This window comes from Mastomys coucha, unplaced genomic scaffold (genome assembly GCF_008632895.1).
Source record: "Mastomys coucha isolate ucsf_1 unplaced genomic scaffold, UCSF_Mcou_1 pScaffold15, whole genome shotgun sequence".
Taxonomy (NCBI): domain Eukaryota; kingdom Metazoa; phylum Chordata; class Mammalia; order Rodentia; family Muridae; genus Mastomys; species Mastomys coucha.
Genome location: NW_022196897.1, coordinates 71,291,956 through 71,301,701, shown reverse-complemented (window position 1 = coordinate 71,301,701; position 9,746 = coordinate 71,291,956).

Genomic DNA, 9,746 nt, shown 5'->3' with positions numbered 1-9,746 from the left:
TAGTGAACAAGAATACAATCCATGTCTAGACATGGTAGCTTGGTGAGTGCTGTACAAATGTGAGGACCTAAGTTTACATCTCTAGAGCCCACTTAAACACACAGCATGAACACCTATAACCCCAGTGCTCTTATGGGGGGATAGAAGCGGGGAGGCAGAAGGCTCCTCTGAAGTTCACAGGCCAGGTAGCTTCTCAGGCAATGGAAAAAGGATCCCAGGGGCCCCACTGACAGACACATGCAGCTGTCCACACTCAGACATCAACACACACACAAATCCAGGCAAGGGGTATGAGTAACAATACTCACTGTTACTATACTTAATTTTTCTTCTAATTTTAAAAGAAATGAAAGTATATACATAGGCCCCTGAAAGTATCACAGGCTCAAGGCCCTGAGCCTGGCTGGCCCAGATCTGTTCTATTTGTGGTGAGTGCTATTGATTTTCCATTTATAGAAATGATGCCCTGTCCTGTTTTCCTATTAGCATCGCCAGTAAACAAAATGAACCCAATAAACAATAGGAAAGTAGATAATCCTGTGGTTGGGTAGATGAGACTATGGCAGAAATCAAAGCCCTTCATTACACCATGGGAGAGCAGAATGGGGTCTAGAGACATTCTTCCTGGCAGGGCTAGTACAGAAGTGAGCAGTCTTTGGTGATGAGGCTGTCCCAGCTACCCCAGAACAATCCCGGAAGGGCTCATCTGTTCCCAGTGGCTGGTTTTCAGGGGAGTTGGGAAGTTCCAGGATTACCCCATAGCCTGCTCTTGCCAAGCCTGAGGGCCTGCCTGCGAGTCAGCTTCCCAGAGGACCCTGTGAGGAAACTGCTTTAGACTGGCCTTTGATTCCAGCAGAGCACTCTTTCTAAACTGCTCAGAGATAAGAAGCCAAAGGCAGAATACCTTTAAATCCACACTGCCACATCTTACTGAAGGACAGAAAAAGAGAGGGTGGGGAACTTTTAAGAAGAGCAAATTTTTTTTAATGGCATTTCTTTTCTTTTCTTTTTTATTAGATATTTTCTTTATTTACGTTTCAAATGTTATCTCCTTTCCTGGTTTCCCCTCTGAAAACCCCCTATCCCTTCCTCCCTCCCCCTGCTCACCATCCCACCCCTTCCTGCTTCCTGGCCCTGGCATTCCCCTACACTGGGGCATAGAACCTTCACAGGACCACGGGCCTCTCCTCCCATTGATCAAGGGCCATCCTCTTCTACATATGCAGCTGGAGCCATGAGTCCCCCCATGTGTACTCTTTGATTGGTGGTTTTGTCCCTGGGGATTCTGAGGGTACTGGTTAGTTCATATTGTTGTTCGTCCTAAGGGGCTGCAAACCCTTCAGATCCTTGGGTCCTTTCTCTAGCTCCTTCATTGGGGACCCTGTGCTCAGTCCAATGGATGGCTGTGAGCATCCACTTCTGTATTTATCAGGCACTGGTAGAGCCTTTCAGGAGACAGCTACAACAGGCTTCTGTCAGCAAGCACTTTTTGGCATCCACAATAGTGTCTGGGTTTGATGACTGTATATGGGAGGGATCCCCAGGTGGGACACAATCTGGATTGTCCTTCCTTCCATCTCTGCTCCACACTTTGTTTCTGTAATTCCTTCCATGGGTATTTTGTTCCCCCTTCTAAGAAGGAACAAAATATCCACACTTTAGTCTTTTTTCTTCTTGAGTTTCATGTGGTTTGCGTATTGTATCTTGGGTATTCTGAGCTTCTGGGCTAATATCCACTTATCAGTGAGTGCATACCATGTGTGTTCTTTTGTGATTGGGTTACCTCACTCAGGATGATATTTTCTAGTTCCATCCATTTGCCTAAGAATTTCATGAATTCATTGTTTTTAATAGCTGAGTAGTATTCCATTGTGTACCACATTTTCTGTATCCATTCCTCTGTTGAGGGACATCTGGGTTCTTTCCAGCTTCTGTCTATTATAAATAAGGATGCTATGAACATAGTGGAGCATGTGTCCTTATTACATGTTGGAACATCAAAGAAGAGCAAATTAATGGGGCTGGAGTGAATGCTCAACAGCTTAGAGTGCTCCCTGCTTTCCCATAGACCCAGAGTTGAATCCCCCACACCCATATGCCCACATAGGAAGGGAAACCTGAGTAAAGTAGCATCCCTGACTTGGGGGGCGGGGTTGGAGGGGGGCTTCTGTCACACAGGTAACCAAAACTGACCAGAGGACCCACCCAGAGGAGGGGAAATTGATGGAGATCTGAGTCTTGTTCCCTCCTGTTCTTCTATTTTAACTTAATGGGGAAGTGTAAAGAGGCACTGCAGAGGGCTGGGCAGTGGTGGCTAAAGAGGCACTGCAGAGGGCCGGGCATTGGTGGCTCACACCCTTTAATCCCCCACTCTGGAGGCAGAAGCAGGTGAATCTCTGAGTTTGAGGCCAGCCTGGTTTACAGAGTGAGTTCCAGGACAGCCAAGGCTATGTACACAGAGAAACCCTATCATCTCAACACTTTCCCCATTCCCCAATAATAATAAAAAATAGTTTTTGTTTTTGTTTTTTGTTTTTAAAGAGGCAGTCCAGAGTTGAGTGAGACAGCCCACTCACAGGTCAGCTCTCTGGACCCACTGTTTGGATGTCAAATGGGAACCACGCTATGAGATAAAAAATCTGATCTTTCAAAATGCAGGCAGAGGAAGGGCTGTGGAAGGCAGGGGCCTTGGTGGAGTCTCAGTTGCTCTATGGCTGAAGGTAAGACCCAGAGAAGTCTCTAGAAAACTTCTTGACTAGATGAAAAAAAAAAACCAGCCTGCCTGGTGATGGTGGCCCATGACTTTAATCCCAGCACTTGGGAGATACAGGCAGTGAGATCTCTAAGTTCAAGACGAACCTGGTCTACAGAGCAAGTTCCAGGACAACCAGGGCGCTCGAGAGAGACAGAGAGACAGGACAGAGACAGACACAGAGAGACAGAGTGGGGAGAAGGAAGGAAGGAGAGACAGAGACAGAGAGAAATATGTTTCAACAAACAAACAAAAAATACCAAAAACAAACAAGAAAAAGAAAAAAGGAAAGAAAGAAAGAGAGAGAGGAAGAGAGGAAGGAAGGAAGGAAGGAAGGAAGGAAGGAAGAATCAGAGAAAAGAAAAGCTCAGCCAGGTTTGCAAGAGAAAGAGAGAGAGAAAGAGAGAGAGAGAGAGAGAGAGAGTAGATAGACAGACATATACAATGTCTGTGTATTGACTGGTGTGTAATGTGAGTGCATGTGTTGTATGTGTACACATGCATGCAGGTACACCTGTATACAGGATCACTTTCCACCTGTTTTCTGAGGTAGGGTCTTAAGCCCAGAGCCCACTTGGCTAAATCAGTTAATCAGGAAGCTCTCAGCATCCCATCTCAGCCCTACCCAGTGCTAGGGTTACAGACACTTAAGACCACACCTAGCTTTTATGTGTTTTCTGGGGATCAGAATTTAAGTCTTCGTGCAAGCCCTAAAGCTTGTGGGGGCAAGGGATCAGCTGAACTATCTCCCTAGCCCCAAGTTTGTATCTTAAATGAACACTGTGTGAGCAATGTGCAAATGCAAATGTAAAGGCTGTAAGAGGGGATGGATAGAAACCAGCTATTTATGTTTTGGGTTTTTTTTTTTTTTCATTTTTGACAAAGGATCACTTTCCTGTAGCATGCATGCATGCACAGGCAGACAACTCATGTTAAGGTTTAAATATTTGGCTTAATAAAGAGATGTTTTTAATAGGAAAATGAGAACCATCCTGTCCTAGAAATCATGAGGAAAGATGAGTGCTGTTTATTGGGATAGGGGCAGTAAAAGAAAAATATGCCTTCTCCCGGAAGTACTCATGAGCTCCTTCTGAATTTGGGCAGTCTAGCTCTCCCCTTCCCTATCCAGCCTCCTCGTAATATCTTCGTATTTCTCCTCTTAACCCTTATCAGCTCCCTAGAGGAGGCAACATGAAATACCAGCCTCCTTGTAAGCCACTGCCAGAAGACACCACAGGATGGGCGTGTAGGAGAAACAACACTAAAAGGCTTAATTGCACAATCTGGATCCTTGACAGCCAATATCAAAGAACCTTGGTTTTGTTGGTCAGCAGCTATTTACTGAGTTTCTGTTGTGTGCCTGGTGTATGTGAGTATGAGGTGGTGGGGGAGAGGTGATAGGAAGTTGCACAGACCAGAAATGAAATCTGAACTTTTCAGGAAGCAGGCAAGAATTCTGACACTGGGTCACAGTGGAGATCCCTTGACTTGGACATAGTAGAACTTAGAAGGTGGAACCAGTGTGCGGGCAGTCTGCTTCTTCTAAGGCCTGTCTCTCATGGAGCTCTGTTGGTAGAGGCTTGCCTCGCTCACTCGCTCGCATGCAGGAAGCCCTTGGTTCAATCCCAAGTCTACACAGACTGAGTTTGAGGGTGCACATAAGCAATCTCAGCAATCAAAAGGTCGAGGCAGGAGGGTCAGAAGTTTAGTGCTATCTTCAGCTACATACTAAGTTTGAGGTCAGCCTAGGATACAAGAAACCCTCTCCAAAACAAATGAAGCTATTCTCCTATTGGTGTTCTTCCCATCACTTATTCAGATGAAAGCAGAATGTATCAGAAAGATGTAATTGTTAGATTGTTAGGGGTCAACAGAGGGCGACTCTTTTTTTTTTCTTTTAAAGATTTATTTATTTTATTTACATGAGCACCCTGTTGCTGTCTTCAGAGACACCAGATGAGGGCATCAGATCCCATTATAGATTGTTGTGAGCCATCATGTGGTTTCTGGGAAATGAACTCAGGACCTCTGGAAGAGTAGTCAGTGCTCTTAACCTCTGAGACATCTCTCCAGTCCCCCCCCCTTTTTAAGATTTATTCATTTATTATATGTAAGTATATTGTATCGGTCTTCAGACACTCCAGAAGAGGGAGTCAGATCTCATTATGAATGGTTGTGAGCCTCCATGTGGTTGCTGGGAATTGAACTTAGGACCTTTGGAAGAGCAATCGGTGCTCTTACCACTGAGCCATCTTTCCAGCCCCACAGAGGGCGACTCTTGAGCAGCCCTTAACTAGATAAATTCGTGTATGTGTGTTGAATACATAAAAATGCACCCCTAGCCGGGCGGTGGTGGCCTTTAATCCCAGCACTTGGGAGGCAGAGGCAGGTGGATCTCTGAGTTCGAGGCCAGCCTGGTCTACAGAGTGAGTTCCAGGACAGCCAGGGCTACACAGAGAAACCCTGTCTCGAAAAAAAAACAAAAAAACAATAACAACAACAACAACAACAAAGCCCATGATTGTTGGGATAAAGGGTCAGTCTTCCCAGAGATAACTCCATGTTAACCCACCCAGCTGAACGAATAAAGTTGTTTGTTCATTTGTTAAAAAAAAAAAAAAATGCACCCCTAGTGACATACATTTTCCACCAAGGCCACAACTTCTAAGCCTCCCCAAACAGTACCCAATGGAGACCAAGTGTTCAAATGCCAGAGACTATGGAGAACATTTGTCACTTAAACCATCATGCCCACCCTGGACTGGAGAGATGGCTCAGTGGTTATGAACACTTGTTGGCCAGGAGTTCAGTTCCCAGCAATCATCTCACAGCCATGTGTGACTCCAGCTCCAGGGGAATCTGACGTTTCTGACCTCGGAGGGCAGCTGCACTCATGTGCACACCTGTACATATTTACAAAATAAACCCTTTAAAAAGAGGTAAATTTCCAAACCTTGGAGTTGAGGTGTAGCTTATTTAGTATATGTGGCTCTGGGTTCCATCTGCAGCATTACAGAATACCAGCAGAAAGAAATTCCAGCTGAGTATGGCAGCACACACCTTTAATGCCAATCTGGGAAGCAAAGATAGGTGGATCTCTGTGAATTTGAGGCCGGCCAGCCAGGTCTGTATAGTGAGATCCTGTATCAAAAAGGAAGAAAGAAAGAAAGAAAGAGAGAGAGAGAGAGAGAGAGAGAGAAAGAAAGAGAAAAAGAAAGTGTGTGTGTGTGTGTGTGTGTGTGTGTGTGTGTGTGTGTGTGTGTAAGTGCACTTGAGCACAGGTGCCCACAGAGTGAAAAGAGAGCACTGGATGCCCTGGAGCTGGAGTTGCAGGTGGCCGTGAACAACTAGAGTAAATTCAGGAAACTGAAGTTAGCAAATTCTTTGACCATGGAGCTATCTCTCCAACCCCAGGAAATACTAGCTTTTGTTCCAACCACTTCCTGTTCACCATGGGGCTGAGAGGTTCTCAGCCTGTTGTAAGCGGGTGGTCTAACATATACTGCCAGACACTGGACATGTAAGGGGAAAAGTGCTTGATGAGCCACATATATGCTATTACCATGGATGAGGACCACACATGTCATGGTAGACCACACAGGGGCTGAACTCTCAGGAACAGAATAAGCAGCTAGAGGTGGTGGGACTCAGACATTATAATAGCAAGAGTCTGGGGTGGCTCTTGTGTGACTAACTCTGCAGTCTGCCAGAGAACTGAAGCCCATTGCTCATTGATACAGGAATGTATCTGATACCCTTGGCAAGGAAGGTTATCAGCTAGAGGTCTTATCCAAGGGAGCAGAGTGGGAAGTTCTTGCCTTTGAAGCCCCCTGATATTCTCCAGCTGTCAGGGCAGCACACAATATTGAGCCTGACTGTTTGGCCTGTATTAGTCATGTTTTCCAAAGAAACAAAACCAACAGGATGTGTATATATAGAAAAGAAATTTATTTTGAGGGATTGGCTCATGTGACTGTGGAAGCTAATCTAAAAGCAGTCTCCCGGCAAAATTCTTCTTTTCTGGAGAGGGGGAGGGAGGACTGTTCTATTAGAACCTCAGCTGACGTGACAAGACCCTCCTACAGCAATGTGGGCAATTTGATTTTCCCAGGTGTGAAGCTCACCTAAAAACCACCCTGGCCTAGATGGCTTAGTGGTGGGTCCCATCCCTGTGATCCCTGTGATCAACATGGGTAAAAGGAAAAAAAAACAAAAAACCAACAACAACTCTTGCTGGGTTCAGACCTCTAAGGTTGCATGAGCACACACATACACATAATGAATGAATGAATGAATGAATGAATGAATGAATGAATGAATAATAAACATTTTTTTTAAAAGAGAGAGAGGCTGGAGAGGTGGGTCAGCAGTTCCAAATGCTACTGTTTTCCAGAGGAGTGGAGTTCAGTTCCCCGGACACACGTGGGGCAGCTTACAGCTTCCTGTAACTGCAGCTCTAGGGCACTCAACATCCTCTTCTGCAGTCTGTGGCACTCACATACATGGTACCTGAAATATATTGCACACACACACAAATAAACCTTAAAAATAAATAAATAATCCAGGCATGGTGGTGCATGCCTTAGTCCAAGCGTTGTGAGGTGGAGTCAGGTAGAACTCTCAGTTTGAGGCCACCTTGGTAGACATAGCAAATTCCAGGCCAATTAGGGCTACATAGTGAGACCCTGCCTGAAAACAAACAAACAAACACAAATTTTAAATTACCCTCATAGACTCCTTCAGAATGTTTGACCAAACAACAGAACACTGGCATACGAAAACGAGTCTATGAAACGCACCATCATTAACACCAGCTGTGGAGGTACATACTTGTAAACCCAGCAATGGAGATTAGAGCTGGAAAATCTCCAGTTTGGCGATTAGTTTGGGCTATATAGAAAGACCATCTTTAAATACAATTTTTAATAAGTCTTCTTAAATGCTTTAACCTCCCTTCTAGCCCATCATCCACCAGAGGTAGTGGAAAGGGAAGGTTACTAGAGCAAAGGAGGATGTGGACCTGTTTAGAAATAGTTCTTTCAAGCAAATTCAGTCTGTGTTGTCAGGATATCGGCAGTTCAGTTCACACAAATCAGCTCAATCCACTCGCAAACATCATCCACGAATCAACAATGACAGGTCAGGGGCTAGAGAGATGGCTCAGGGGTTAAGAGCACTGACTGCTCTTCCAAAGGTCCTGAGTTCAAATCCCAGCAACTACATGGTAGCTCACAACCATCTGTAATGAGATCTTACGCCCTCTTCTGGTGTGTCTGAAAACAGCTACAGTGTACTTACATAAATAAATAAATCTTAAAAACAAACAAACAAAACAAACAAACAAACAAAAACAATGACAGGTCAATCCAGAAGAAACTGCAAGGTTCTGCCAATCTGTCCGTATCCTTGAAAGTAGCAAGAAGCAACCAGCTGCCTGAATCCACAGAAGTGGCAAGAAGCTCCCAGAACAACATCAGAAGTTTTTTGGTGCGTTTCTCTCTATGAAGTCATGATCAACAAAGAATGGTAAGGCGTATGAATACCACCCAGCATCATCCACTGTCTGTTGGGCTATATTGATACCCTTTCCAAACATCCCATGTTCTCTCAAGCATCCAGTCTAACAAGAGATCATATGCCCATTTTCCAGCCTGCCTCCAGAAAAACATCCCATGTCTGTTCTTAGCAAAACATCCTCCCACGTGTCTACTTCAGCAAAAACATCCTCTCATAAGGCAGTTTCCAGAAAAACATCACATGACACAACTGAATCTGCAAAGAAACTTCATGGTGTAATGATAGACTGTAACTATCCCAGCACTTGGTAGGTAGAGGCAGGAAGATCAGGGGTTCAAGGCCAGCCTGAGACAAATAAATAAAAATAAGGAAAAAAAATAAAAAAAGAATAATACTTTTGTAAACTTCTTGGAGAGTCTACACTAGTAAAGACAAGTTGGAAAATGTCAGTGAAACTGAGGCTGCATAACATCCCTTACCCATAACGCTCCTATTTGTAAGCCCTAAAGAAACAGACTGAAAACAAGTATGTCCAGAGTAGCATTGCACAAAATGGCTTGAAACTGGAAGCAACCCAAAAATCCATCAACTGTAGGACAGATAAAACCGAAGAACACTAAAATCATTGAAAATTAACAAGGTGGAATGGCATGCATCAGCAGCCCCAGCTCTGAGGCAGGAGGACTGACTGAGAACTAAAGATGAAGGCGAGCCTGAGCAACACAGTGAGGTTCCACTTTCTCCAATTTACAAACAAGAAAGGCGGCTGCAAACTCTGCATAAATGAAAGCAAACTACAGTCACACGCCCTCACAGCTGAAAGTCGTTTCTTTAACACAGCCAAGCTAGGGAGATAGTTAGCAGGAAAAGTGCTTGCCTTGCAAACAAAAGGACCTGAGTTCAATCCCCCAAAGCCTTATTTAAGAAAGTGGGCATGAGGCCAATTAGAGATGGCTCAGTGGGTAAAGGAACTTGCTGCCAAGACTGATGATCAGAGTTTAGTCCCTGAGATCCACAAGAAGAGATCTGAATGCCTCAAGCTGTCCTCTGAAGTTCACATACTCCCCACCCCACACAAATACACAAAGGTAATGAAAATATTATTTATGAAAAAATAAAAAGGAAGGCTAAAGAGATGGTTCGGTTGTTAAGAGCACTTATTTATTTATTTATTTGGATTTTTTCGGTTTTGTGAGACAGAGTTTCTCTGTGTAACAGTCCTGGCTACCCTGAAACTTGCTCTGTAAATCAAGCTGCCCTTGAACTCACAGAGAGATCTACCTGCCTCTGTCTTCCAAGTGCTGGGATTAAAGGCATGTGCCTCCATGCCCAGCCTCCATAGATAATTTTAAATGATAGAAATTTGAAGATTGTAGACAGCCATTGAAACATCAGAAAATAAAACTGAAAGTCAGCTGGGCAGTGGTGGCGCACGCCTTTAATCCCAGCACTTGGGAGGCAGAGGCAGGTGGATTTC